At 36.7% G+C, this 27918-nt stretch overlaps 1 non-coding gene and 2 pseudogenes across 1 annotated transcript; all 3 read right to left on the bottom strand.

Annotated features, from left to right (window-relative positions):
• Nucleotides 1-346: 346 nt before the first annotated feature.
• LOC104435451 lies at nt 347-3886 on the bottom strand (annotated as a pseudogene).
• Nucleotides 3887-17450: 13564 nt separating this feature from the next.
• On the bottom strand, nt 17451-17557 carry LOC120289094. Its single transcript, XR_005547052.1, has one exon. It is a non-coding gene; the product is annotated as a small nucleolar RNA R71 (small nucleolar RNA).
• A 6974-nt stretch (nt 17558-24531) lies between these two features.
• On the bottom strand, nt 24532-27703 carry LOC104454882 (annotated as a pseudogene).
• Nucleotides 27704-27918: the final 215 nt, after the last annotated feature.

The following is a 27918-nucleotide window of genomic DNA, read 5'->3' as shown; positions in this document are numbered from 1 at the left end:
AGCATGGACAATATTGTTGGGCTATAAATATGTCCAAATAATCTTCTCACTCTCACATCGACGAAATTAAAAACAATAGCTCACCGCTACAAATATACCAATGATGTACTTCTTTGTTCTTATAGCCACTATTTACAAGGAGAGGAACAATATAAAAGTAAGTTACCGACGATGTACTAAAATCATTGGTAAGTCAAAGAATCTTGGCAAAATAATGATATATTTTTTACATAAATTATTTTCTGTTGTTGGTTCTTTTTCTTTTCAATTTTTCTCCAATATAAAATGCTATGTTTTTTTAACATAAAATAGAAATCAATCACCACAAATACGATCGGCAATTATGTAATCAGCCACAACGCAAAGCACGGAATAGCATGTGGTTCTCTGCCCAATTTTATGAAGCTTGTAAAAACACCCCTCAATAGGCTTCAATTACAGTAGTTTCAATATCTTGGAGATCATAGAGCCACCCTAAAGCTAACAATAACACATAAGATTAAAGGCTCTCTCCAATAGCAAGACCTTGGTCAACAATGCATCCCTAATCGAGGGGCACGGATTTAAATATAGTCGACACAAGATGGTCCTTGGTTTGGTGACCGGGAAGGCCGTGTCCGTCTCCATAATCGTAAAAGCAATGAGAAGCCCGTGCCAAGTTCAAACAGGCACCGAGAAAAGGCTTGAACCCGGAGAATGGGTAGTCCTCAAACACTTCTTTATTCATCTTCTTCCAAGTCTCGAGCACTAGATGCTTGATATGTTCTCGTGCGGCCTCTTCTGAAGCACCGGTTTCATTCATGTAGCATTCCAATGCCTTGGAGTTGTCTCCTCGTGCCAATTCATGCTAAGCATGGACAATGATGATGGGTTACAAACATAATTCTCCACATTCATTTCACATTTGTATCAGAGATATAGAAAATGAATAGCATATCACTGTGGATATTCCAATAATGTGTATTTTTTATAAGAGATAATTTATAAGAAAGCACAACTATCAAAGTAAGTTACCGATGATGTACTGAGATCATCATTGAAGCGAAGGATCCTGGCAGAAGAATGCATGACACCCGGGATTTTTGACACATAATCAAGTCCCTCTTCCGTCACTTCGTCCGTGGTTAGGAAGTAGCTATCCAACATCAAAATCAGCCCTCCGATTGAATCCACCGCAACGTCCATGTACTCCTTCAGTGTCGGTTTAATGCCCTTGTTGTACCAATAGACCTCCTTCATGTACGCCTTGCATTCATCGGCCCACTATAGGATTAAAATTCGAAAAAGGTGTCAATGACAAAGTCGAGGGACCTTCTTTTCTCACACCTTCATGGATTCTCAATGTTCAAAGAGAAGTCATAAGGAAAGTTAGAAGTAGAAAAATGAGTTAATTGATGCGGGCTAGAAATTATAACGCGAAAGATTTAGCAAGTCAAGATTACCACTTTTCGCAAGGGATGGGGTTGATTCCTCGTTCTCTCATTGTCCAATACCCAACTTCGTTGGTCGTGTTGTACAAGACCATAAAGCTCTCTCTTATTGTTGGAGGAAGCTTATCTATATTTGTAATATCCCACCTAGAAAAGTTATCACCATTTCAATAATCTTATCAATTTTACCGTCATTCAATATGCTTTTTAGTAACAACAATGACAATTAGTGCATACCATAACTTTACTAGCTGAAACCAAACAATTACATAGAAGAAAAACAAGCTGACATAAAACATGATATGAGCAAAACACATCAAAGAATTTATTTCATTAATACAATTTTCAGGATTTGTTCTGGGCAAGATGTTCATAGACTAATTAATTCCGTCTTTTTTCTTGGCCATAATAGGTTACAAGAGTAAATTATGATGGTAGTGATAACCTGAGAATGAAATCTGTTAAGAGCTCAAGCTCTTCTGGCGTCCCATATATATCATAAACGTCATCGATAAGTGTCACTAGACAACCAATCCTTGTATTCAATTCTCTGAAAGCTGTATATTGAGGTTCAAAAACAAATATACAGCTCCAAAAATAGTTTTCCACTAGTCTGTCCCTAAAGAAGGTCATCTTGTTCGCCCCAAGTTCAACCCACCACCTGAAAATTTTGTCATATGATGAGTAAGTCAATCAAAATGCACTCCTACTTTGCCAAATTGCATGAACTATAGAGTGCTTGTGCATACCTTGCCAGATTGCTAACTTCCTTCCTATGGATTGATTGCACTAAATTAAAGTCTATTTTAGCCAATCGTAACAAAGAAGGGATCGTGTCTTGCTGTTTCCCGTACATGTCCATGAACCACCGAGCCTCCAACCTGTTTGGCCTCCAGTGGATCGGCATATCTAATGCATGACTCACGTTGCTCGCTATATCAGTGGGAACTTCGTTGAGGTTTAGATCCTTCAGATGCTTTGAAGCGAATTTCCAACCTTCATCGAGTATGGTTTCGCCTTCCAATCCGTGAAAAGAAGCTTCATAAAGACCAAGAAGCCCCTTCACATCTTCATGGAGCGATTCGTTGAATGTGCCCATCTTGCTCATAAACCTTTGAAACACATCTACATGTCCAACAGATGAAATGGTAGGGTAAAATTTGATGCGTCAACATATTCCACAAAAGGTAAACTAGTTGGCAAGTACCCTGCGGTATGTTGTATCCATGTTGTCTGAGGAGTCGGAATCGAAGAGAAGCAGCATAGAGATTATCTGAAATTTGAGCATCTTCGGTGTTGTTATAGATGGAACTTAGAGCATTCTTGATCTCCGTCTCGAAATGGTATCCTAGTCCTAGTCTTTGAACCACGTCAATGAACTCGAGCTTGGCCACCTGATTTATCTCCCTGTCAAATAGACCCCTAACTTCTTCCTTCAACCTTTGAACTTGCTCCATATATTTATCCTCCTAGGCACATGAAGAACTCAAAGTTAATGCACAAGCAAACTAGAATATCGCCTCTCGTATTAAAACAGATCGATTCTCAATATATTTGCAGACACATTTTAATAGGCACTGTTGAGCTCTTGTCTAAATATGCCATTTTGACCAGGTTTGTCAATATCTTCTATATAATATTGTTGTGGTTGGTCATACATTCGATACTATGGCATTGGATGAATATGTAAATTGATGTTACATATATCTAATTCAAAGTACAGTTTTTCTTTCGTTTCTATGTCGTTTTGGAATTTGTGGACCCATCCCATCAAAGTAAATAGAAAATAGGGAAAAAGTGCGGTTAGCTCACTGATTTTTTTATTTTTTTTGTCAATATGGTAACTTAAGACTTGAACACAGCAAAGTGAAGCCGAGGCACTAATTGATGCCAACAGAAGGCTAATATTCAAATAATGAGTGCCATCATGGAAGAAAGTGTTAGTGAAATTTGCTGAAATTTATCTTCGAGTTATTGTTTTTGTAGTTTCGCGAATTGAATATCCACAATAATGGCGAGTTTTTCCACATCTTACTTTTAGCTAGCATTGACATGAACATCAACTTTAAATTGTCAGAACCATAGACCAAAAAGTTTGATAGGGAATTTTTGCAAGTTTGAGGACCAAATTGGAAAAAGAACGCAAATTCAGGACCAAATGTGAATATTTTCCAGAGTACTTAAGCTAGGCTGGGTTTTGTGGCGAAAAATGAAAATCATTACCATGTAATCAACACTGAGTGACTGCACAACACCATAGTCCCAAACACTGGGTTCCCAATTCGCCGAACGTCTTGCAATCTCTTGATCTTCAATCTTCAAAGCGCATGTCACGAATTGGGCGCCGGAGGAGGAGGAGGAGGAGGAGCGAAGGTGTCTAAACGATAAGAGAGAGGGTTGATTATGGCAGATCGCGGAGGGGAGGAAGCTTGGGCACAAAACTGGAAGAGCCATTCCGAAATTTATTGCATGTCTCTTAGTATGCTAACCATCCTTTATATGGGGGTTGTTGTGGAGGCCGTCATGGAAATGTTTTTAGTTGCTTTCGGTGCAATTTTTTCTATTTACACGAGCCATTCTCCAAGCATTGTAATTCACCTGCTTATTTTTTCCCTCCTAAAATGGTTATCCTCGACACACCATGTTTAATTTGGAGAGATAAAAACCCCGTGCTTTAAAAATATTGGTGTCGAAACATGACACAAAACCTTTCTTTGACTCATATTTTTACAATCAGGTTGTACATGGGTTGTTTAAACATTTAAAAGGTAAGGTGAAAATGAACCTAAAAATTTAAAGTTCAATCAGATTGGGTGTTAATGGAAGTTTAGATGAGTTATTTTTGTTTCTACATGCCAAACGTTTTCTACATGACGTGTGCATTGACTGGATGCCTCGCCAGTACTGATGTGTGATGACGTCAACAATACATGCGAAGGAGCTTTCGGCGCACAAAGGCACAAGGCGTGTGAACCCAATGGGGGCAGAGGCGCATAAGGTGCACTTGGGGCAGCGAATGGCAACGAAATTTCCGAATTCAGCTCATCTAATGGTTGTGCTTGTTTTTCGAAACAAGCAACATAAATCGTCAGAACAGCACTCGAGCGGCGAGTTTAGTGGAAAACGACATCGACGTGACTCATGTATTGTTGCTACGAATGTTGTGTAAAAGGCTCAATGAACTCTTCCTCAAACAACAAAAACTTAAGAAAATAATGCTTCAAGTGTCATAACCTAGTACTCGTTTCAGTGCCACAACCTTTTTCCCAATCACTTCAATGCAATTTTGCTGAAAAATTAATCGCCTTAGTGCCATTGGCGATTTGTGTATATGGAAAATCTGACATAGCCTTATTTTAATATAAAATGTTCGATGCAGCTTGCCAACAAAATAAAATCATTGGAAAAGAAGTCTCGCATCACATTTGTTTGCCTTAAATTAACAATTTTAGATTAAGTTATTGTGCTCTTGAAACCCTAACTCCACAAACGATGAACTAGGCAAAATTAGCTGTTGTAATTAACAAGTGGTTCCCGATCATGTCAACTTGGTCAGGACAAAGTGGTGGAGGCTAGGCGTTGCTCTGCAATGTGAAGCCGAAGCCACACGTGTGTTCCCGTTTAGGGATCTACTGGTAACTATCAAAGGAATTGATCTTCCAATTTGAGGAGTATTGAAGCGGGAATGGCCCCTTCGTGACTGACAAGACGGTGAAAAGGAAAAGTATTTAAAAAAAAATTCTTAAACTTATTACATTGATTTTAATTAAGTTTTAAATCTTTCAATTGAACCAATTTAGTCATAAACATTTTGCATTTGTGACAATTGAGTTCATCCGGTAAATTTTTGCCGAAAATCACTAACTTTGACATCCCGTCCTATGTGGCACAATTAGCATTGACATGGACAAATAACATTTTTTTAATTTTTTGTAAACTTTTTTATTATGGTTCTTTTCTTTTCTTTTCTTTTTCCATTGTGGTCAAAATAGGTCACTAGCGAACCTTGCCAAGCACCAGGCGAGGGCTTGTGAGCCCTTGCTGGCCACTAGCAAGTGTCACAGTCCCTCAGCTAGGCTACAAGGCTTCTTTGGCCATAATGAAAAAAAAAATAGTAAAAATTCAGAAAAAATATTAAAAATTTATCCATCTTGACCTCAATCATGCTACATAAGACAACCGGTGTTTGTGTGAGCGGTTTCTAGTGAATATTGTTTGAATAGACTCAATTGGCACAAATGTATTTGGGATTAAATTTATTTAATTGTAATGTTTAGAATTAAATTGGTATTAATATAATAGGTTCAAGACTTTTTTGATATTTTTTCTGATGAAAATAAAAAATTGCAACCTTGCCAAAAAAAAAAATTGCAAGTTGCAGAAAACTCAGCGCAAAATCAAGTACCACAAGTGCCACGTCCTCTTGTGCTTTGTCCAGACTTCAATTTCTTTTTAAAATGCCACACCAGACTTAAAAATTTATTTTAAAAACCACATAAAACAAATCGCCGGAATTTTTCACGGGAAGCACTGTAGCAATCAATATTCGACCAACGTGGCGATATAGGACCAAACTGCTCAAAAAAGTCATATGGCACTTACGTATCTTTTTTTTCCCCCACAAAAAGCTCTGTAGTAAGAGAAGAAATATGTGTAAGAGAGAATTATTGTTTCTCTTGTAATGAAAAATTTTCAATCGAGGATATGTACAGTTAAAGGAGACATATATATTATCCTAGAAATATCGACATTTGAGGAAATATACTGATTATCCCCAACTTCCGACTTTAATTTTTTCTATAAAAAATAGTCATTAAAAAATGTTGTCTCCTTTAAGATAAACTAATAGAAGTATTAGCAATAGTAGACAAAATAGAAATAATTTGAAGGCCAAATATCATGAAAAGCCTCTAACTTTTTATTTTCCTTATTATAAAAATTGGTTCTCAAATTATAAAACGTTCTCCCAAATACCATTGCATATAAACAAAAAAAAATAAAGAAAGAATATTAAAGAAAATGAGTGAGGACTCGCCAAATTTCAAAAAGAAACCATAAAAAAAACGTAATAGAACGTTTTCGCAACATCAAGTCAAGAATAAATGCAACCTCATGCTTTCATATCTCTACTCTCATAGCCTAAGGTAGTTTGTTATCGATTGCAAATGTCACAAAATCCTTCTAAAGAAGCGAAAACTAATGCCCCCCCAAATCCAACCACTCCTAATCAATAGGGCGTCGCTAGTACAAAATCGATGTGAGTTTGGCTAGGGTGGCTATGAATAGTAGGATATGTCTCACATTCAAACTAGGACTCCACCAAACTCCCTTTCTATCATACATATTGTCCTACAACACCTACAGATAAAAAAAAAAAAAATTTGCTTTTCACATGTAACTTTTGATGGTTGTTGTTTATTGAGACTGAGAAATCATAATCAATACACAAAGACGCTGTCCATAGATGAGCTTCGATTAAGGCTTAACAAAGGTGTCCTATATCAAAGTCAAAATCTTAATAACATGGATATGGGAAGATAGTAATCAATCTAGACACATGCTAATGATAAAGTTAGATTCTATATGAGAACTTTCAAATATCTCACAAAAGAACACAATATTTGGCTTCCAATCCAAAAAAGTCCCCCTTTCTAGCATCCATCCATAGTAGACGTTAGATGTTTGACATGTCAGCCGAATATGCTTACACCTCTAAAATTTAGGTGACATGCATTGATGATAAACGAAAAGATGTCGTGTCACTCAATAAATTATTTAATAAAAGTGAGAAAGTATTGGATAGTTGTGGCTTTCCGTGCCAGCTCCACTCATTGATTAACACTAAAATGAGTCCTACTTGTCACGTCCCAAACCTCGAGCACGCGCACATCCCTCGATGGTCAATCAAATTGCGATGTTCCCAAGATGCGTCGCCAACCCAAAACGATTCATGCACATGCAGAAGCAAAATAAACAATCCCCAGACAATAATCCACATGGGATAGAAAAGCGGGACAATCAATTTAAACAAACCACACTTTTATAAACATCTAGGTCAGCCTGCAAAGTTATATACAAAAGTCAAGGCCCCAAAAAGGACTACTTAGCTAACCCTACCCCGGACCCTATCTACTTGGGATCCAGGTCTATCACGACACCGTCGGGGATGTCGATGTCTAATGGGTCAACTACCTCCTCAACTTCGAGCTCTTGCTCATCCTCAGGTAACTGGTTCACCTTGATATTTGCGATAATATCGGCGTCCACAACAGGGTCGAGTACCACCTCACCCTCACTCTCGACGGTGGGTCCGTCAAAAACATCCACGGGACCTTCCCGTTCCCCATTAGGCCCATGACAAAACCATGCCTTGAATTGATGAGGTACCAACTGAGGTAGGCCCTCATCGACCAAGATCATGGTCACAACGAGTTCACAGGTCCAGGGATTCCCGGGGACAAGGAAGATGGTACTCTGCTTGTTATACCCTCGCGGCTACCCAAAATGAACAAGACAAACTTCTATCTAAGGACCTGTAAAAAGTTAAACCAAGACAAGATGAGACAATGTCTAAGCGAGTTCACACCCTAAACCCCGATTAGGAAGGTAATACACCTAAAGGTAGTCTAATCACACACCATAGCAGACTTACCTCGCCTCAGCACCTCCTTGCACGTTAGTACAACTCATATAACATTTATAAATGCAGTAAATGCAATTAATAACTAGAACGCCTCACTTTCAAATCAATCAATCACAGGGGTCCCAATTATAAGGCCAAATCGTTATGATACATCTCATTCCGTGTCACACAGTTTTGTCTCATAATCAGGCGCGGTTATATCTCACTCAAATAAGCATTCCAATTAATTACAGCCCCACAAGCATGGCCTACTCGACGTTCGGAGGTCTTCCAGCGTAACCGAGCATCGTCACGCCCCATCGAGCACAGCAACGTTTACCTTTAGACGGTATTCCCAAAGTAGCATCGACCCAACCTCTACTACAACCGGCATCCGTTAACAAGGGCATTCCATATAGGAGCATCGCCCGACGTAAATGCTCGTGACAGGGTCTCATAAGATCACACGCACACCCAATCCCGACCAAGAACATTGTGCTTTACACTCAAATGTCTCAATTTAAATAATGTACTTGGCCTATTTTCTTCATATTAAGAACACCCGGAAAAATAATCGTGTATGAGTACATGGTCAGATTAAGCCATAAAAAGTTATATTCTCTCATTTAAAAATCCCATGATTTGATATAGTACTTAAAAACATTTTTGGTGTCAAAACCCGACACCTAGTATTTTCTAATTAACTACCAAACATCCATAATTCTGAAATAATAAATCAAAATTCACTAATCATCATTCAATTGCACAATTTAACAATCAATTGCACAAACTAGTTACACCACAACAATCAGCACAAAATTCTAACGACTGGCTATCTCGGTATAACTTTTGGAAAATAATAAATAATTAAATAAATTACAAAATAATTAAATAAATCACTAATTAAGCTATATACACTAATCTAACCACCTAATTGGACTTGAATAAAGAATGTACTAAGCTAACTATAACACAGTCTAATTAACCCCTAACTAAACTAATCTAACCACATAATTAGCCTAATTAACTAACTAAATCACTAATTACACTAACTAATCCTCCTAACCTAATCTTAGTCTAAACTAATCCTCCTCTAAGTATAATTAACTCCTTAAGTAGATTTTAGCAAGTAAACTCATCGAATTAGCAAGCCGATGAGTTCACGGCGACGGTGACGCAAAGCGTGTAAGACTCGGGTCTACGGTGACACCCAACGAGGCTTAGAAGGGCCCAGAAATGGCCCATGAAGCTCACAGCCCAAGCTGTGAGTTTCGTTTCTACTTTGGCTGGACTGAATGACTAAGATGGCTGGAACGGCTGGACTAGCACAGAAGTGAGTATGGCGAAACTAGGCAACGTTGGGGATAAGCTAAGGCAGCCAACGAAGAAGCTAGTCGACAAGTTGGATTCGGCGGACGCTAGCACCAGCAGACAACAGCTCAGGATGCGGGGGATGCGAATAGGAGACGGAGCACGAGCAGACGAGCAAGATGGCGTGCGGGCGGCTTGCAATCTCGACGATGGCTTGCGGGCTACTAGCTAGTTCGATAAGGAGCTTTGCTAGTTGCTTGGCTCTGGAAATGGAGTCTTTAGCTGATCCAAATGAAGAAGAAGATGAGGCTACTGCTGGATGGAGGGGGACAAAGGGACCACAAAGTCAAGCCAAAATATCCTAGAACTCAAGTGCAAGGCCCCACCAGCCATCAGCTAAGGACAACAGCCATTTTCCCACTCAATCTTCCTCCACAAGCCAAGGATGATACCCAAATGTTGCAACCTCCCATGGCCTACGAATTTGGTGACTTCCCTCATCAATTTCACACCAATTTCACTCCAATTGAACTCAATTAAATGGCCAAGATGCTGAGGAGGAAACCCACACCAATTTTCATAATGTTCCTCACCAATTGATCAAACTTGAAGGTCAAAATCCACCCAAGAACGGTCATCCGAATTTCCCGGTCCAAAATCGCTCAATTTTGAATTTTCGCCAAAAATCTGCGCTTATCAAAAATTCTTTGAAGGATGAGTCGATGTTCCTAAAATAATTGTGACATGCTAGAACTTTTGATTCCTGAAATCAGGTTCAATTTTGTGGTTAATTTCAACCGGATGTGATTTTAGCATAACCTAACCTATGGAGTAGCTTTTAAGAATTTTTTTAGCGCAATTGACTCGCGGTCGATTATTTTTTATCCACAATATGCATCTTCGACTCATAGGCGACTCTCGATTGTCGTAAAAATCTCAAAATTTCAAATACAAGCACGGAGTACAGAAACAACAGAAAAATCGGTTTAGTGCCGTTCAACATGAATTTTGCAATCAGGTGGAATCACCCACACTTTACTTACATGCCTCTGTCGAAACGACCTATCTCCAGTTTCTAATCAATTTTAATTGTGCTATATTGACTCTTGCAGATTAGCACGGTCGAGCAGTCGATTTCTGATCGAGTTCTCAAATCAGTCGCGTTTATATTCCTTAACGGCTTCACCAAATAGATTAGTTATCTTGTGAGTGACTAGCTCAGAGAAAAAGACTATAGGTGCATCGATTAAAAGCCTATTTCATTTAGTCGAAAGCAGGGTTGAAAATCGGGATGTCACACTACTCATTAGAGTTTTCAAAATTTCCTCTCTTCTCTCTCCTTACTATCTCTTCTCCATAGTAGTTTTGAGAGATTCATCATGTCGGTCGACATGTGCTTACACCGCTCAAATTTAGGTGACATGCATTAAGGATAAATGAAAAGATGTGTCGCTCAATAAATTATTTAATAAAAGTGAGAAACTATTGGATAGTTGTGGCTTTCCGCACCAATTCCGCCCGTTGATTACGTGTCCAAAATGAGTCCTATTCATTAGAGTTTTCAAAATCTTCTCTCTTCTCTCCTTACTATCTCTCCCTCCATTATTAATTCATTGAACGAGGGGTCCTATACCTAAGTCACAATTTTAATGGGACAGATCTACAACTATTGTTATTGTCAATTTAGTGAAATTACATCTACTACTGATAAAGTTAGATTATGTCTAAAGTTTCAAACATCCCACAAATAAATAAAGAATATCAAAGAACATGAGTGAGGACTCGCCAAATTTCAAAAAGAAACCATAAAAAAAATGTAATAGAACGTTTTCACGACATCAAGTCAGGAATAAATGCAACCTCGTGCTTTCATATCTCTACTCTCACAGCTGAAGGTAGTTTGCTATCGATCGCAAATGTCACAAAATCCTTCTAAAGAAGCGAAAACTAATGCCCCCAAATCTAGCCGCTCCAAATCAATAGGGCGTCTCTACTACAAAATCAATGTGAGTTTGGCTAGGGTGGCTATGAAAAGTAGGATATGTCTCCCATTCAAACTAGGACTCCACCAAACTCCCTTTCCTAAGGTGGCTATGAATAGTAGGATATGTCTCCCATTCAAACTAGGACTCCACCAAACTTCCTTTCCACCGTATGTATTGTCCTACAATGCCTACAGATAAAAAAATTTGCTTTTCACATGTAACTTTTGATGGTTGTTGTTTATTGAGACTGAGAAATCATAATCAATACACAAAGACGTTGTCCATAGATGAGCTTCGATTGAGGCTTAACAAAGGTGTCCTATATCAAAGTCAAAATCTTAATAACATGGATCTAGGAACATAGTTATTGTCAATCTAGACACATGCTAATAATAAAGTCAGATTCTATATGAGAACTTTCAAATATCTCACAAAAGAACACAAAATTTGGCTTCCAATCCAAAAAAGTCCCCCCTTCCAGCATCCATCCATAGTAGACGTTAGATGTTTGACATGTCAGCCAACATATGCTTACACCTCTCAGATTTAGGTGACATGCATTGATGATAAACAAAAAGATGTCGTGTCACTCAATAAATTATTTAATAAAAGTGAGAAAGTATTGGATAGTTGTGGCTTTTCGAGATTGATTAACACTGAAATGAATCCTACTCATTAGAGTTTTCGTGACCTAATTTTCAGGTGCACCACCTAAAATTAGGTTAATGGACTACTAAGTCTTTAAATTTAGCTCGAGCTCTCCCAAGCCCATACCAATTTGCGACTTAAAGTTCAAATATTTAACATGCAATAGGTTATTAACTAGGAGTCGCCACTAATCGGTTTATGGTAGGTCGATTAGACACCTAAGTAAAATAATGAATGATTATTTTACTCCTACGAACCAGAGACTATAGGTACAGGGACTTGGGTACACTAAATTTCTCTAATGCCCTTTCGGTACCATTTCTTTTATTTTTATTTATAAAAAAAAATTGCAGGCAACTTGGATTTATTTTAACTTAAATTACTATCATGCAATGGGATGATCGCAAAAATGCTCAATCATTATTAAACATTCAACAAATAAATTGCATCACACAAAGCAAACAATTTTTTTGGGTTTTCTTGAAAATTAGAATTCTTTTATACAAATGCATTTCTTAACTAAATGACTTAATCTTATTAATATGCAAATTCTAATTAAATGGGTATATTATGCAAACTAATTAACATGCACCTCATGACCTAATTTTACTAATGAACAAATTCTGATTATATGATCCTATTATGCAAACTAGTTAACATGCACCTAGTATTTTTGCATTTTTTTATTGAAATTCAGAATTTATGAAAACCCTAATTAATCTATCTAAAAAGGGATAATTTTCTAATTTATTTTAGGGATTAATTTGACTTAAAATCTATCCTATCTTAGAAAACTATATATTTTTTTGGAAAAATGAGATAATTAAAATGTGCGAACATTATCTAAAACCCTAAAAAATTTATTTAGGTTCAACCCTAACCTATTTCTAAAAATGCAATCCTAAAAATGTAATCCTAAAAAAATTCTAATTTACTAAACATACATGTCCGATTTACTAAACCTATATGCTCATGCAGAATTTTGATTTTTTTATTTTGATTTAAAAAAAAAGATAAGTAATTATTAAATAAATATTAAATCTAAACTATCAACAAAATAAAGGATTAAAATAATCGAAAAAAATAACATGTTGTCTCACAGGTCAAATTAACGATTATTATAACCCTAATTATCCGACAAAGAGATCAAAATAATTAAAAATGTGATCCGAAGTCTTACATATCAAATTAATAATTATAATGATTTAACAATTAAAATTCTACCAAAAAGCTCAAAAATTAATATAATTAAAAAATAATCCGATTTCTCTCAGATTAAATTAATAATTACAATAATTCCAAACAAAATCCCTTCAGATAATGCCTACAATATTTATTGACATCAAATATTACAACTTAAATAAACTAAAAAATAAATAACAAAAAAATGAGATAAAATGAAATAAAATAAATAAATAAAAGAAGAAAAAAAACTAAACTACCTAAGGAGACGGCAAAGCAATGGGGGTGGACACGGCGACGCGGCAACGCAGAGGTCGTTGACTAGTCGTCGGAGTTCCGGCGTGGAGCAGCGGCAGGTAGACGGCGGCGGGCTCGAGCTCGGAGCAACAGCGGAGGTGGAGCTGGATCGCGGGTCGCTGGGCAACGACGTCAGCAGCAGTGCGAGGCTCGCTTGGCATCGGGGCGTCGCAGGCTGTTGGGCGGCGACGGCGTCGAGCTCCGGCGCAGGGGTGCGGCGAACCGAGCGGTACTCTGGCACGATGACAAGCGAGCAGGAGGTCGCAGAGTCGTCGCAGGTCACCAGCGTGAAGTGTGAGATCAAAGCGGCGCCGGCAAAAGGGGTCGCGGACGACTGGGCTGGTGCGGCAAATCTCAAACCGGCGGCGATTAGCAGATCCGGACGGGGCAGGGGAAGCAGCGTTGTCGCGGATCGGCTTCGCAGGTTTGCTGGTGTTACGGCTTCGACGGCGGTGCTGCGGCGGCGATCGACGGATCACAGAGGCACAGCGTTCAGCAGAGGTGGTGTTAGCGCTCGAACGAAGGCGTGGTGGCAGGCGCTCGTGGTTCCGATGCGGGCTCGTGGGTGAGGGGGATCTCCGGCGACTGGCGGGACACCGGCAGGGCAGCGGTGTCGGAGTGACGGCGGCGGAGGCGCGGAGATGGCTGGCGGAGGCGGTGCTAGCGCGGTGAATGGTGCCGGAACAGCTGGCGCGGACAAAAAGGGGGGCAGCAGCGAGAGGAAGAAGACGACGCGTAGCCCCCTTTTTCCTTCTTTTTTTTTTCTCTCTCCTCTCTCTCACGTCTCTCTCACGTCCACTCCCTTCTGTCTCTCATTCTTTTCCTCCTGCAAACCGGTCAATTCCCCCCTTTTTGAATTTCTTCTACGCCATTCTTTTATAAAGAAAACTTCCACTTATCTTTAGAAAGTTCGAAGCCACGCTTCCTCCTTTCAATTTATCAATCTAGCTATTATCCTCGCCAATTTTGAATTTGGTTTCCATTTTAACTTTTATTCTCTTGATTTTTTATCTGTGGCTAGAAATTCGGTTCCACATTTACCAACATTGAATATCTAATTGAAGCAATAATAGCTAGTCAGAATTCTCACCTTCCATGCATAATTGATCATCCCCTTATTTTCCATTTTTTGTTCTGATGCATTTTTTTTTTAGGGGTTAAAATTAATCCCTAATTTTTATGTGAAAAAATAAATGATTGGTCGCCAAAATTTATGTGTCAACAGAGTTTTCAAAATTTCCTCTCTTCTCTCTCATTACTATCTCTTCCCCATAGTAGTTTTGAGAGATTCAGCATGTCGATCAACATGTGCTTACACCACTCAGATTTAGGTGACATGCATTAAGGATAAATGAAAAGATGTGTCGCTCAATAAATTATTTAATAAAAGTGAGAAACTATTGGATAGTTGTGGCTTACCGCACCAATTTTGCCCGTTGATTATCACTAGTCCGAAATGAGTCCTATTCATTAGAGTTTTCAAAATCTTCTCTCCTCTCCTTACCATCTCTCCCTCCATTATTAATTCGTTGAACGAGGGGTCCTATACCTAAGGGACAGTTTTAATGGGATAGATCTACAACTATTGTTATTGTCAATTTAGTGAAATTACATCTACTACTGATAAAGTCAGATTCTGTCTTAAGTTTCAAACATCTCACAAATGGACACAAAGTTTGGCTTCCAACCCAGAAGGCCTCCCTTGGGTTCCTTGAGCTTGTTTTAGCTTCTATCTATAGTTGCTGCCGAAAAAGTGTACCATATGCCTCAAATGGAGGATAGCCGAAAAGATGTCACAAAGTGAGAAAATATTGAATAGTCATGGCTTCCACGTCAATCATAGGCCACTCCACTCACTAATCAACACATGATCAGAGGGTTTCAAAGTTTTCAAAAAAAATAATAACATAAATGATTTCTTAATTTTAACTTATTGAGTAATGTAATCCATGAATTTTTAATTTGTTCAATGCAGTTCCTAAACTTTATCCCAATATATAATGTGGTTCTTGCACTTTTAATTTGTTCAATGTAGTGCTTAAATTTTTTTTGTACATGTTCAATTTAGTTCTTAAACTGTATGAAGTGTTTAATGTTATTTTTCCATTAATTCAAGTTTAATGACAATATTGAACATTTTCATATAGTTAATGGACTAAATTGAATATCTATCAAAAGTTCAGGGACCACATTAGATAAGTTAAAAGTTTGAGGACCACTGATGACTCTATAAAAATAGAGTTATTTTACCTATTTTAGGCAACAATTAATGCAATATCTATGAGAAAATATTTGGATTTCTTTCTGATCATTTGAATTTTCCTTATTTATGCAAAATAATGAGATATGGAGAAGATAAGGAAAATAATGGCAAAAATCAGGAATTCAAATCAAAAAGCAATGGGAGATAGATATCAAATTAAAATCCTCTGATTTACACCCTGACTTTATGTGCAATTGCTTGGAGATAAGGATCTTGGATATATCCTATGAAAATGAGAACATTGAGGGAGAGAGAGAGAAGTTAGGCTTTTGTTAGATCGTTTTTCATTGTTCTAAGAGTTTTTCAAGTATTCTGAAGAGAAGACCAAAGTGGTGACAGAATTCTTATTTTTTGATTCAAGATGCTGAGTTTGATTTATATTTTTATTTCTTCATCTACTATGTTCTAATTTTCTTTTGTTAGAGCTACGATGTAGTCTAACCATGATAATGTGAATTTCATAATTTTTATGTTTTGCGATTGATTTCATTCATGTTAGTTATATATTATTATACATAATGCCACCACTTGAATGATCTGATGAGCATGTTTGAAACTGAGAAGTAATAATATGCAATTGCTCATTATAATATATAACCATGAATCAAACGTGAATAGAGATATACCGCGTTATTTGTATAGCTTTTGATAATAAGGTGATCCAAAAGACTTATTGTAAGCCATGAATATTCAAAAAATTTAATGCACTCATGTTTATTTTTAATTTACATAGAAATAGTGGATTAATAAACTGAGTATGTTTGTTATACCTAGAGATATGATAGTAAATAGATTAGGAAATTCTGTTATCACATGTTTGATATTGTTCTTGTACCCACAATCATCTTAAATTCTTATCTAATGGTTATGATGGAATCGAATGCTCTAACATATTTATCTGATTGATTTACTGCATTTAGTCTCCAAATTTTTTTAAATTTATTCTCAATTATATTGTGATCTGTTAGATAAATTTTAGAATTAATCTACTTTAGTATTTAATTAGTTTATTAATCATCGATCTCCATGGGACGATACTTTTTCTTATCATTATATTACTTATTCGACATGTTCACTTGCGTTTAGAATTTTACGAACGAGTTTTTTGCGCCGTTGCCAGAGATCGTTTGTTTAATACTAATTAATATTGATACCAAATAATTCTAAGTTTAATCTAGCTTTCGTTTTGTTTTGTTTTTTAGGGTGTACATCAGTTTATGACACGTAGCCAACAAGGGAAACTTCCTAAGCTTGATCTAGAAATCGAGCATACATTCAAAAGGTGACTGAGAGAACAGAGAAATCATGCTAAGAAGATGGCAGACGATGATAATGAAAATCCACGTAAACTCTTAAGAGATTATGATGCACCAATAGTTCAAGGCACCACATTAAGTATCAGAAGACCTGCAATTCAAGCAAACAATTTTGAGATCAAGCCGTCACTCATTCAAATGCTTCAACAATCAATGCAATTCAATGGGCTACCAAGCGATGATCCAGACGCTCACATGGATACTTTTCTTGAAATATGTGACACCATTAAATATAATGGAGTTACAAATGATGCCATTAGATTGAGATTATTTCCATTCTCTCTTAGAGACAAAGCTAAGAGTTGGCTTTCTTCTCTTCCTGCAGGATCAATCACCACATGAAATGATATAGCTTAGAAATTTCTTGGTAAGTTCTTTCCACTTGCAAAGTTTGCGAAGATGTGTAACGATATTACTAAGTTTATGCAGATAGATAATGAATCATTATATGAAGCATGTGAAAGATTCAAAGAATTTCTTAGGAGATGCCCACATCACGGACTACCCATATCGATGCAGATACAAACTTTTTATAATGGCTCTAGTACAAATCTTCGTTCTATGATTGATGCAGCTGTAGGGGGAACTCTAAATAATAAAACACCAGAAGAAGCCTACGATCTATTAGAGGAGATGGTATCCAATAGTTATCAATGACCTACTAAAAGACTACCAATGCGAAAAGTTAGCGGAGTTCACGAAGTTGATGCTTTTACTACAATTGTTGCACAATTTGAAGCACTCAACAAAAAGCTAGATAATATGAGTGTTTCAGCCATGAAAATTCAAAAGTTGACATGTGATTTTTGTGGTGAAGGATATGTTAGCACAAAGTGTCAGGTAGATAATACTTTTAAACAATCTAATGAAAATTCTAACTTTGTTGAGAATTTTAATAGTTCACAAAATAATCCCTACTCCAACACGTACAATCTAGGATGGCACAATCATCCAAATTTTTCATGGAATAATCAGAATGTGACGAGACCACCGGGATTCAAACAATCAGAAGAAATAAAGTCAAATTTGGAAGATATAGTCACCAAACTTGCTAATACGACTCATGACTTCATCAAAAGTACGGATGTGAGATTTCAAAATCAAGAGGCTTCAATCAGAAATCAAGAGATGCAAGTGGGTCAGTTAGCAAGCGTGATGTTAGGGAGACAACAGGGTTCTTTACCAAGCAACACAGAGAAAAATCCATTTGAAAACATAAAGGTTATAACCCTGAGAAGTGGTAAACAAGTGGGAGAAGAAGATGTCAAACAAGAGATTTTCAGAGACAAGGAAGAAATGATCAATAAACAATCAAAGGAGACAAGCAAGAGTAAACTTTTTCCAGATAATCCCAAGCCATATGTGCTGCCAATTCCATTCCCTCATCGACTCCAGCAGCACAAAATAGATAAGTAATTTTCTAAATTTCTTGATGTATTTAAAAGATTGCACATTAAGGGTGTGTTTGGTAACGTTTCTGTTCAAAAATTGTTCTAGGGAACAGAAATAGAAAAAAGTGTTTATGTTCCGGGAAACAAGTTTTGAATAAAAAAACGCGTTTGGTAAACTTGTTCCCGGAATAAAAAATGAACAGGAACACGTTTGGTAAATTTTATTATTTTTTGTTTCTTTTAATTTTTTAATATTTTTATTTTATTTTTCATTTTTTTCCTTTCTTTTTATTTTTTTCTTCTTTCGGCCGGTCGCGGAGGCCGGCGAGGCCGAGCCTCGCCGTGGTTGGGCGAGGCTCCGCCTCGCCGGGGCCGGCAACGCTCCAGCGAGGTCGCCGACCCTCGACGGCCTCGCCGGCCATGGCCAAGGCCGGTGACCGGCCAAAGAAAAAGAAGAAAAAAAGAAGAAGAAAAGAAGAAGAAAAGAGAAGAGAGAGAAGAAGAAGCGTTTCTTCAAAATCGTTTCTGGAACAAGAAACAACTTTTTTTTGTTTCTCATTTCTGTTCTTTTTGTGTTCCGGGAACAAAAAAACAAAAAAAGTGTTTAGAAACAGAAACGAGGAATAAAAACATGCAAGCCCTAACATTCCTTTTGCAGATGCCTTAGCGCAAATGCCTAGTTATGCAAAAAAAATTAAGGAGATTTTGGCAAACAAAAGGAAACTAGAGGATTATGAAATTGTGAAATTAAATAAGGAGTGTTTAGCCATCCTACAAAACAACTTACCTCCAAATTAAAAGATCCGATGAGTTTTACTATTCCTTGCACTATTATGGATTCTTACTTTGAAAAAGCATTATGTGATTTAGGTGCAAATATTAATCTGATGCATTATTCAATTTTCAAGAAATTAGGATTGGGCAAAGTAAAAGCAACCACAATGTCACTTCAATTGGCTGATCGATCAATTAAATATCCAAGAGGTATTGTGAAATATGTTTTGGTAAAAGTTGACAAATTTATCTTTCTTGCAGATTTCATAGTTCTTGACATGGAGGAAGATTTTGAGGTACCACTTATATTAGGTCGACCTTTTCTAACAACAAGAAGAGCTCTTATTGATGTACAACAAGGGAAGTTGATTCTTAGAGTTCAAGATGATCTTGTTTCATTTAATATTTTTTAAAACAATGAAATATCAATCTGATGATAATTCTTGTTTTAGAGTTGAGACAGTTGACAAGTTGGTGAATAAGGTTTTTCAGGAAAATATTTTTAAAGATCTACTTGAAGCATGTCTTATTCGACCAAGAGACAAAAATATTCAGAATGAGAAGATAAAGGAGTACACAAATTTCATGGAGGCAATTCCACCATTTTTAAGGCAAAAGGCAACTAAATTTGAGGAGTTGGGACAACACATAATAAAGCCTAAACCATCAATTGAAGAACCTCCAATTCTTGAACTCAAACCTTACCTTCTCATTTAAAATATGCTTATTTAGATGGAGTTTCTTCTTTACTGGTAATTATATATTCTTCTTTGACGGATTTGATGGAGGAGAAATTGCTTAGAGTATTAAGAGAGCACAAAGGTGCAATTAGATGGAAAATAGCAGATATCAAGGGAATTAGTCATTCAATTTGCATGCACAAAATTTTGATGGATGAATAATATAAACCCACTATCCAACCTCAGAGGTGTTTGAACCTAAAGATGCAAGAAATAGTGAAAATTGAGACAATTAAGCTACTTGATGCAGGTATCATCTATCACATCTCCAATAGCTCCTAGGTAAGTCCTGTACAAGTTGTGCCATAGAATTGTGATATGACTATTCAGAATAACGACAACAATGAATTGATTCCAACTAGAACAATTACTGGGTGGCGTGTGTGTATGGATTACAAAAAATTGAATGATGCCACTAGAAAATATCACTTTCCTTTACCATTTATTAATCAGATATTAGAAAGACTTGCAGGGCATGAGTTTTATCGCTTTATTGATGGATATTCGAGGTATAATTAGATTCCTATTGCACTAGAAGATCAAGAGAAAACTACTTTCATTTGTCCCTATGGTACTTTTGCTTTTAAAAGAATGCCCTTTGGTATTTGTAATGCATCGACTACTTTTCAAAGATGCATTATGGCTATTTTTTCTGATATGGTTGAAAAATTTATTGAGATTTTCATGAATGATTTTTCCATTTTTGGCTTATCATTTTATTCTTGTTTAAATAATTTGGCTTTGGTCTTACAAAGATGTGAGGAGACTAACTTTATTTTGAATTAGGAGAAGTGTCACTTTATGATGTAGGAAGGAATAGTGCTCGGGCATAAAATTTCTCAAAACGTAATAGAAATTGATCGAGCCAAAGTGGAGGTCATTGCAAAATTTCCTCCGCCAACATCTATGAAACTTGTTAGAGGATTTTTGGGGCATGCAAGATTTTACAAATGATTTATAAAAGATTTTTCAAAAATTGCTAAACCCCTTTCTAATCTTTTGGAAAAATATGCTCCTTTTAATTTCTCTATTGAATGCATGCAAGCTTTTAACACTTCAAAGGAGAAGTTAATGTCAACACCAATTATGGCAACACCAAATTGGGATTTACCTTTTGAACTAATGTATGATGCTAGCAATTCTGCAGTAGGAGCTGTTTTGAGACAAAGGAAGAACAAAGTTTTTCAAACCATATATTATACTAGTCGAACCTTGTCAAGTGCACAATTGAATTATTCAACAACGGAAAGGGAATTTTTGGCGGTAGTTTTTGCTTTTGATAAATTTCGCTCTTATTTAATTGGCTCAAAAGTTATAGTTTATTTTGACCACTTTGCTCTTAAGTATTTGCTTGAAAAGAAAGAATCAAAAGCCCAGTTGATCAGGTGGATTCTATTGCTACAAGAATTTGATTTGGAAATCAAAGATAAGAATGGGACTAAAAATCTAATTGCAAACCACTTATCAAGAATTCCAAATTTAAAAGAAGAGGTAAGACCAATTTTGGAAGAGTTCCCTAATGAGAAAAAAATTTCCATTAAGTCCACAAAAATTCCCTGGTACACCGACTTTGTAAATTATTAAATAATATTATTCCTCCTTAATTATCATATCAACAGAGTTAAAAATTCTTTTATGATATTAAAAATTATTTTTGGGAAGAACCTTTCTTATTTAAAATATGTGCAAACCAAGTTAAGGAGATGTGTTCCAAATAAAGAGAAGGAAAACATTCTACATCATTATCATGATGGCAAGAAAGTTGCAGTCTCGATGGTCTAGTCCTTTCACAATTACACAGGTGTCCTCATATGGAACAGTTGAAGTTGCACATGACACTGAGGGCACATTCAAACTGAACGGTCAACGTTTGAAGCCCTACTTTGAAGGTGGTTATAATAAGCAGAAGACCACCATTGAACTTCATCCTCTAGAATAGCGACATCTGATATAGTTTGGCTGAAAACTATAAAGCAAGTGCTTCTTGGGAGGCAATCCAAGCATTTTAATTATGTTTTTTTAATTATTATTTATTATTAAGTTCATGTTTTGTAAAAAAAAAAAAAGATTAACTTTTCTCTATTTTATTCAGGTTAATTTTTTAGGGATCTCCTTTCAAGAGTTTAATCATCAAGGTCATCTATGAACTTATCCTACAACCATGGGAGTTTTCTTCTTCCTATTTCTATTTTTCACATTGATGACACTTCTTCATTCAAGTTTTTGGGGGGGGAGACAAAAATTTTGGCTAAATCTATTTTATTATCATGATTAGATTATTGGTTGTGAATTTTTGCGATTCTTAAGAAAATTTAAATTTTATTTAAACTTGCAATTGATGTGTGAGTTAATCTTAATTCTGATTATGTTTATTCACTTACTGAGCACTACAAGTCCTTAATTTTTGAATTGTGCGTAAATCTAGAAAACATTCATGTGAAGTATGTGATTTTCTTAAATTTCACCCAAATCTTAGAATTTGTTTGATTTTCTCTTGAGGTAAAATCCTAAGCTACATCTAACTGAGAAAATGATTTAGACAATTTTTGGATCGATTGAGCATTTCAAGCTAACCATGTTTATTTATCCCTAGTCACCCCATTGAGCCTTAATTATTATCCAATTTTTCATTAACACCCATAAGTGTTTAGCCTAGCCGTTATCAAATTATATCATTGTCCCATGCCCTATGAGCACGTTGATTTTCAGGATAAAAAATTATTTGAGTTTGATAAAAATTTAGGAGGAAGGATGGAGTATGAAAAAGCAAAAAAAAAAGTCATTGGTATGGTTGTTTGGGGTGTATTAAAAAAAAAAAATTTGCTTTTATAGTTCCCTATCCAACTTTCAATTGAGTGAGCATTTTGGATACTCAATAGGTTAGAAATTTTCATGTTATATTAGGAGGGACTTTAGGAGAAATTCCACTATAAAACAATTCAAAAAAAAATAGAAAAAAAAAAAAAGAATGATGATATATAGTGGCAAAAAAATTGTCTTGAAAGAGTGAAATTGGACAGTGACATTGGTTCTAATTAGATCCTAGAAATCAACGTGTTGATAGGTGATTTGCTTAAAATTACTGTTATCTCACATTTAGCCCAGCCTTACATTACAAACCGAGAAAAGTCCTTTTGATTTTTGGTTTTATAATTAGCTTACATTAGTGGATAGATGAATGAAAAGTAAACCTATGAGATTTGGTCATAATTATTGAGAATTTTTTAGAGGTTGCATGTCAATGTGAATTTATCCGGATTGCTTATAATTCAAAAAAGATAAGGACTCTCACACACACACTTGGATCACATAGTTAGAATTGGTCTTAACTTATAAATCAATTTCAATGTTTGGATGAAATTTGTGTTTTTCTTTGAATTGTGAATTTGAGCAATTATGGAAAGACGTCATGGAGGAGGTTGTTAGTTTGAGTATGTGTTATGTCTTGATTTTGCTCGAGGACTAGCAAAATGTTAAGTTTGGGGGTTTGATAACTCTATAAAAATAGAGTTATTTTACCTATTTTAGACAACAATTAATGCAATATCTATGAGAAAATATTTGGATTTTCTTCTTATCATTTGAATTTTCCTTATTTATGCAGAATATTGAGATATGGAGAAGATAAGGAAAGTAATGGCAAAAATCAGGAATTCAAATCAAAGAGCGGTGGGAGATAGATATTAAATTAAAATCCTTTGATTTACTCCCTGATTTTATGCACAATTGCTTGGAGATAAGGATCTTGGATATATCCTATGAATATGAGAATATTGAGGGAGAGAGAGAGAAGTTAGGCTTTTGTTAGATCGTTTTTCATTGTTTTGAGAGTTTTTCAAGTATTTTGAAGAGAAGACCAAAGTGGTGATAGAATTTTGGTTCTTTAATTCAAGATGTTGGGTTTGATTTTTATTTTTATTTCTGCATCTGCTATGTTCTAATTTTCTTTTGTTAGGGCTACGATGTAGCCTAATCATGATGATGTGAATTTCATGATTTTTATGTTTTGCAATTGATTTCATTTATGTGAGTTATATATTATTGTGCATAATGCTTTTGAGTGACTGGCCACCACTTGAATGATCTTATGTGCATGTTTGAGACTGAGAAGTGATAATATGCAATTGCTCATTATAATATATAACCATGCAATTGCTCATTATTTCTTAATGGCTTCCCTAGATAGTCTAGTTATCTCAAGAATGATCAGTTCTGAGAATAGCCTTATAGGCGCGTCAATGAAATGCCCGATTTATTCGATAGAAGATAGGGTTGAAAAATCTGAATGTCACATTTTTACCTTTTCGATGCGTCGACTACGAATTAAGTATCAACAATCACCACAAATTTTATTATCAATTATGTATATCAACCACAACTCAAAGCCCCGAATAGCATGAGGTTCCTTGGCGAATTTTATGGAGCTCGTACAACGCCTATCTATCGTATAGGCTTCAATTAACAGTTTCAAAGTCTCAGAGCTTCCAAAGCCACCCACCCCAAAAGCTAATAATAACACGTAAGTCGATAGGCTCTCTCCAACAGTGACACCTCCGTCAGTAATATGCATCCCTAATCAAGGGGCACAGGGTCGAATAGTGCCCTCACAAGGTGGTCCTTTTTTTCATTGTCGGGAAGGCCGTGTCCGTCTCCATACTGGTAAAAGCACTGAGAAGCTCGTGCCAATTTCAGACAAGCGCCGAGAAAAGGCCCGAACCCAGAATATGGGTAGTCCTCAAATACATCTTCATCCTCTTCCAGGTCTCGTGCACCATTTGCCTGACATGTTCACGCGTGGCCTCTTCCGAGGCACCAGTTTCATTCATGTAGCATTCTAGCGCCTTGAAGTTGTCCCCTCGTGCCAATTCATATTGACCATGAATGAGATTGATGTTTCACAAACATAAGTGTCAAGATTCTCATCGAATATATTAAAAAGAATAGCATGTATTTTTGAATCCATCAATGATGTGCTTTCTCTTCATAAGCGATTATACAAAAGGAGAAAGGTAAATGTCAAAGTAATTTACCGATGAGGTACTGAGATCATTGTTGAGTCGAAGGATCTTGGCAGAGCAATGCATGACACTCGGGATTTTCGACACATAACCAAGCCCCTCTTCTGTCAATTTGTCCGTGGTTAGGAAGTAGCTGCCCAACAGCATAATCAGCCCTTCGATTGAATCCACCGCATTGTCCATGTACTCCTTCAGTGTCGGTTTGATGCCCTTGTTGTACCAATGGACCTCCTTAATGTACGCCTTGCATTCATCCACACACTAGAGGATTGAAATTCGAAAAAAGTGTGTCAATGACAAAGCAGAGGGACATTCTTCTCTCGTACATTTTTCGAATTCTCAAATGTTTAAATGGAAGTTCCATTACGAAAGTCAGAAGTAGAAACGTGAGTTGCCTTGCACAGGCTAGAAATTATTAGGTGAAAGATTCAGCGAGATTACCACTTTTTGCATGTAAGGAATGGTGTTGATTCCTAACTCTCTCATCGTCCAATACCCAATTTCATTGATCGTGTTGTACAAGGCCATTTAACTATCCCTTATTGTTGGAGGAAGCTTATTAATTTCTATGATGTCCCACCTGGATGAGATATCAACATTTCAACATTTTGTAAATTTTACCAGCACCTGATACACTTTTAGTAATAACAATGAAAGTTAGTACTTACTACTACTTTTAATTGCCCGACCAATCAATTATATAGACGAAAAAAAAAATCTAACTTAAAAAGTGATATGTTCAAAATGCATTGGAGAATTTATATCATAGAACTATCAAAATTTGTTGTATCTCTTGTGTCATTCAGAGACTATTTAATTCCTTATCGTTTCTCTGGGCAACAATAGTTACGAGGGAAAATGATGATAGTAATCATATTACACTAACCAAACAAGAAAATCTATTAAGAGCTCAAGTTCTTCCTGTGTCCCATATACATCATAAACGCCATCAATAAGTGTCACCATACAAGTGAGCTTCGTTGTCATTTCCCTGTAAGCTGTATATTGAGGTTCAAAAACCATGGCGCAGGTCCAAAAATAGTGTTCCACCAATCTGTCTCTGAAGAAGGTCATCTTGTTTGCGGCAAGTTCAACCCACCACCTGAGCAATTTACCATGCAACAACTAAGTAGATCTAAATGCGCTCCTACAGGTTTGGTGTTTGCATGAACATATATATATAAAGTGCTTGTGCATACCTTGCCATATTGCTAACTTCCTTCTTGTAGACTGATTGCACTAGATTGAAGTCTAATTTAGCCAATCGCAGCAAGGAAGGGATCATGTCTTGCTGTTTCTCGTACATGTCCATGAACCACCGAGCCTCCAACCTATTTGGCCTCCAGTGGATCGGCATATCTAATGCATGTCTCACGTAGCTCGCTAACATAACGGGAACTTTGTCAAGGTTTAGATCCTTTAGATGCTTTGAAGCAAAGTTCCTCACTTCATCAAGTATGGTTTCACTTTCCAATCCATGGAAAGAAGCTTCATAAAGACTAAGAAGCCCCCTCACATCCTTATTGAGTGATTCATTGAACGTGCCCGTCTTGTTCATAAATTGTTGAAACACATCTATATGTCCAAAAAAAGGAACGGTAAGGTAACTTTTGATGCATCTACATGATTTATAAAAGGGTAACCATATGGCAAATACCTTGTGATATTTTGTATCTATGTTGTCTGAGTATTCGGAATCCAAGGGAAACTGCATGGAGATCGTTCAAAAGCTGAGCATATCCGGAATTGTCATAGATGGAACTGAGAGCATTTTTTGTCTCCGTCTCAAAATGGTATCCTAGTCCGAGTCTTTGAACCGCGTCAATGAACTCAAGCTTGGCCACCTGGTTCATCTCCCTGTTGAATAGACCCCTGATTTCTTCCTTCAACCTTTGGACTTGCTCGGCATATTTATCCTCCTAGGCACGTAAAACATTCAGAAAAATGAGATCTTAATCAAAAGTAATACATAAGCAGAGTAAGCATTGTTGAGAATATGCCATTTTGATCAAGTTTATTAGTATCTCTATGGAATATTGTTATGTCGGTCGTATTTGATAGAGTGGCAGTGGTTGGTCGTATACAAAAGTACTCAAGTAGTATACATCCTTATATCTAATTCAGAATACAGTGTCGTTTTCGTTTCTATGCCATTTTGGGTGTTGTGGACTCTATCTCATCAAAGTAAAAAGAAAGTAGGGAAAAGCAATAATACGATCCTCAACTTTATGTTGTTTTTTTTCCCCTTCTCAACATGATCCTTGAACTTAAAACTTGTACCAAGTTTTCTGCATCATACTTTCCTCTAGCATTGACACGCGCATGAGCTTCAATTTGCCAGAACCATAGACCAAGAAATCGGATAGGGAATTCCCACAAGTTCAAGGACAAGATTGGAAAAAAAGGAATACAAAGTTCAGGACCGAGATGTGAACATTTTCCATAGAACATAGCCAGGCTGGGTATTGTGCCGAACCAAAAAGGATCAGTACCGTGTAATCAACTATGAGTGACTGGAGAAACTCGTAGTCCCACACATTAGGTTTCCAATTTGCCGAACGTCTCGCGATCTCTGGATTCTCGATCGTCATGGCGCATGTCACCGATTTAGCGCCTGAGGAGAAGGAGGAGGAGGAGCAGCGAGGGTGTCTAAAGGACAAGAGAGAGGGTTGGTTATGGCTGATTGGGGAGGGGACGAAGCTTGTGAACAAAGCAGGAAGAACCATTGCAAAAGTTGTAGCGAATCTCTCAGTATGCTAACCCCGCTTTATATAGATGGTGGTGTTGTTAAGCACCGGTGTTGACACCTAAATTTTGGCGACCCGTTTATTCATTTATCGCATTAAAAAATTAGGGATTAATTTTAACCCCTAAAAAAATTAGTTAATTAATTAATTACATAGCATATAAATTTAGGTGCATTTGCATTTTTTTTGCATTT

The sequence above is a fragment of the Eucalyptus grandis genome, chromosome 1, assembly GCF_016545825.1.
Source record: "Eucalyptus grandis isolate ANBG69807.140 chromosome 1, ASM1654582v1, whole genome shotgun sequence".
Lineage (NCBI taxonomy): Eukaryota > Viridiplantae > Streptophyta > Magnoliopsida > Myrtales > Myrtaceae > Eucalyptus > Eucalyptus grandis.
The sequence above is the reverse complement of the archived record's forward strand: the minus strand, read 5'-3'. Positions and strand labels throughout refer to the sequence as shown.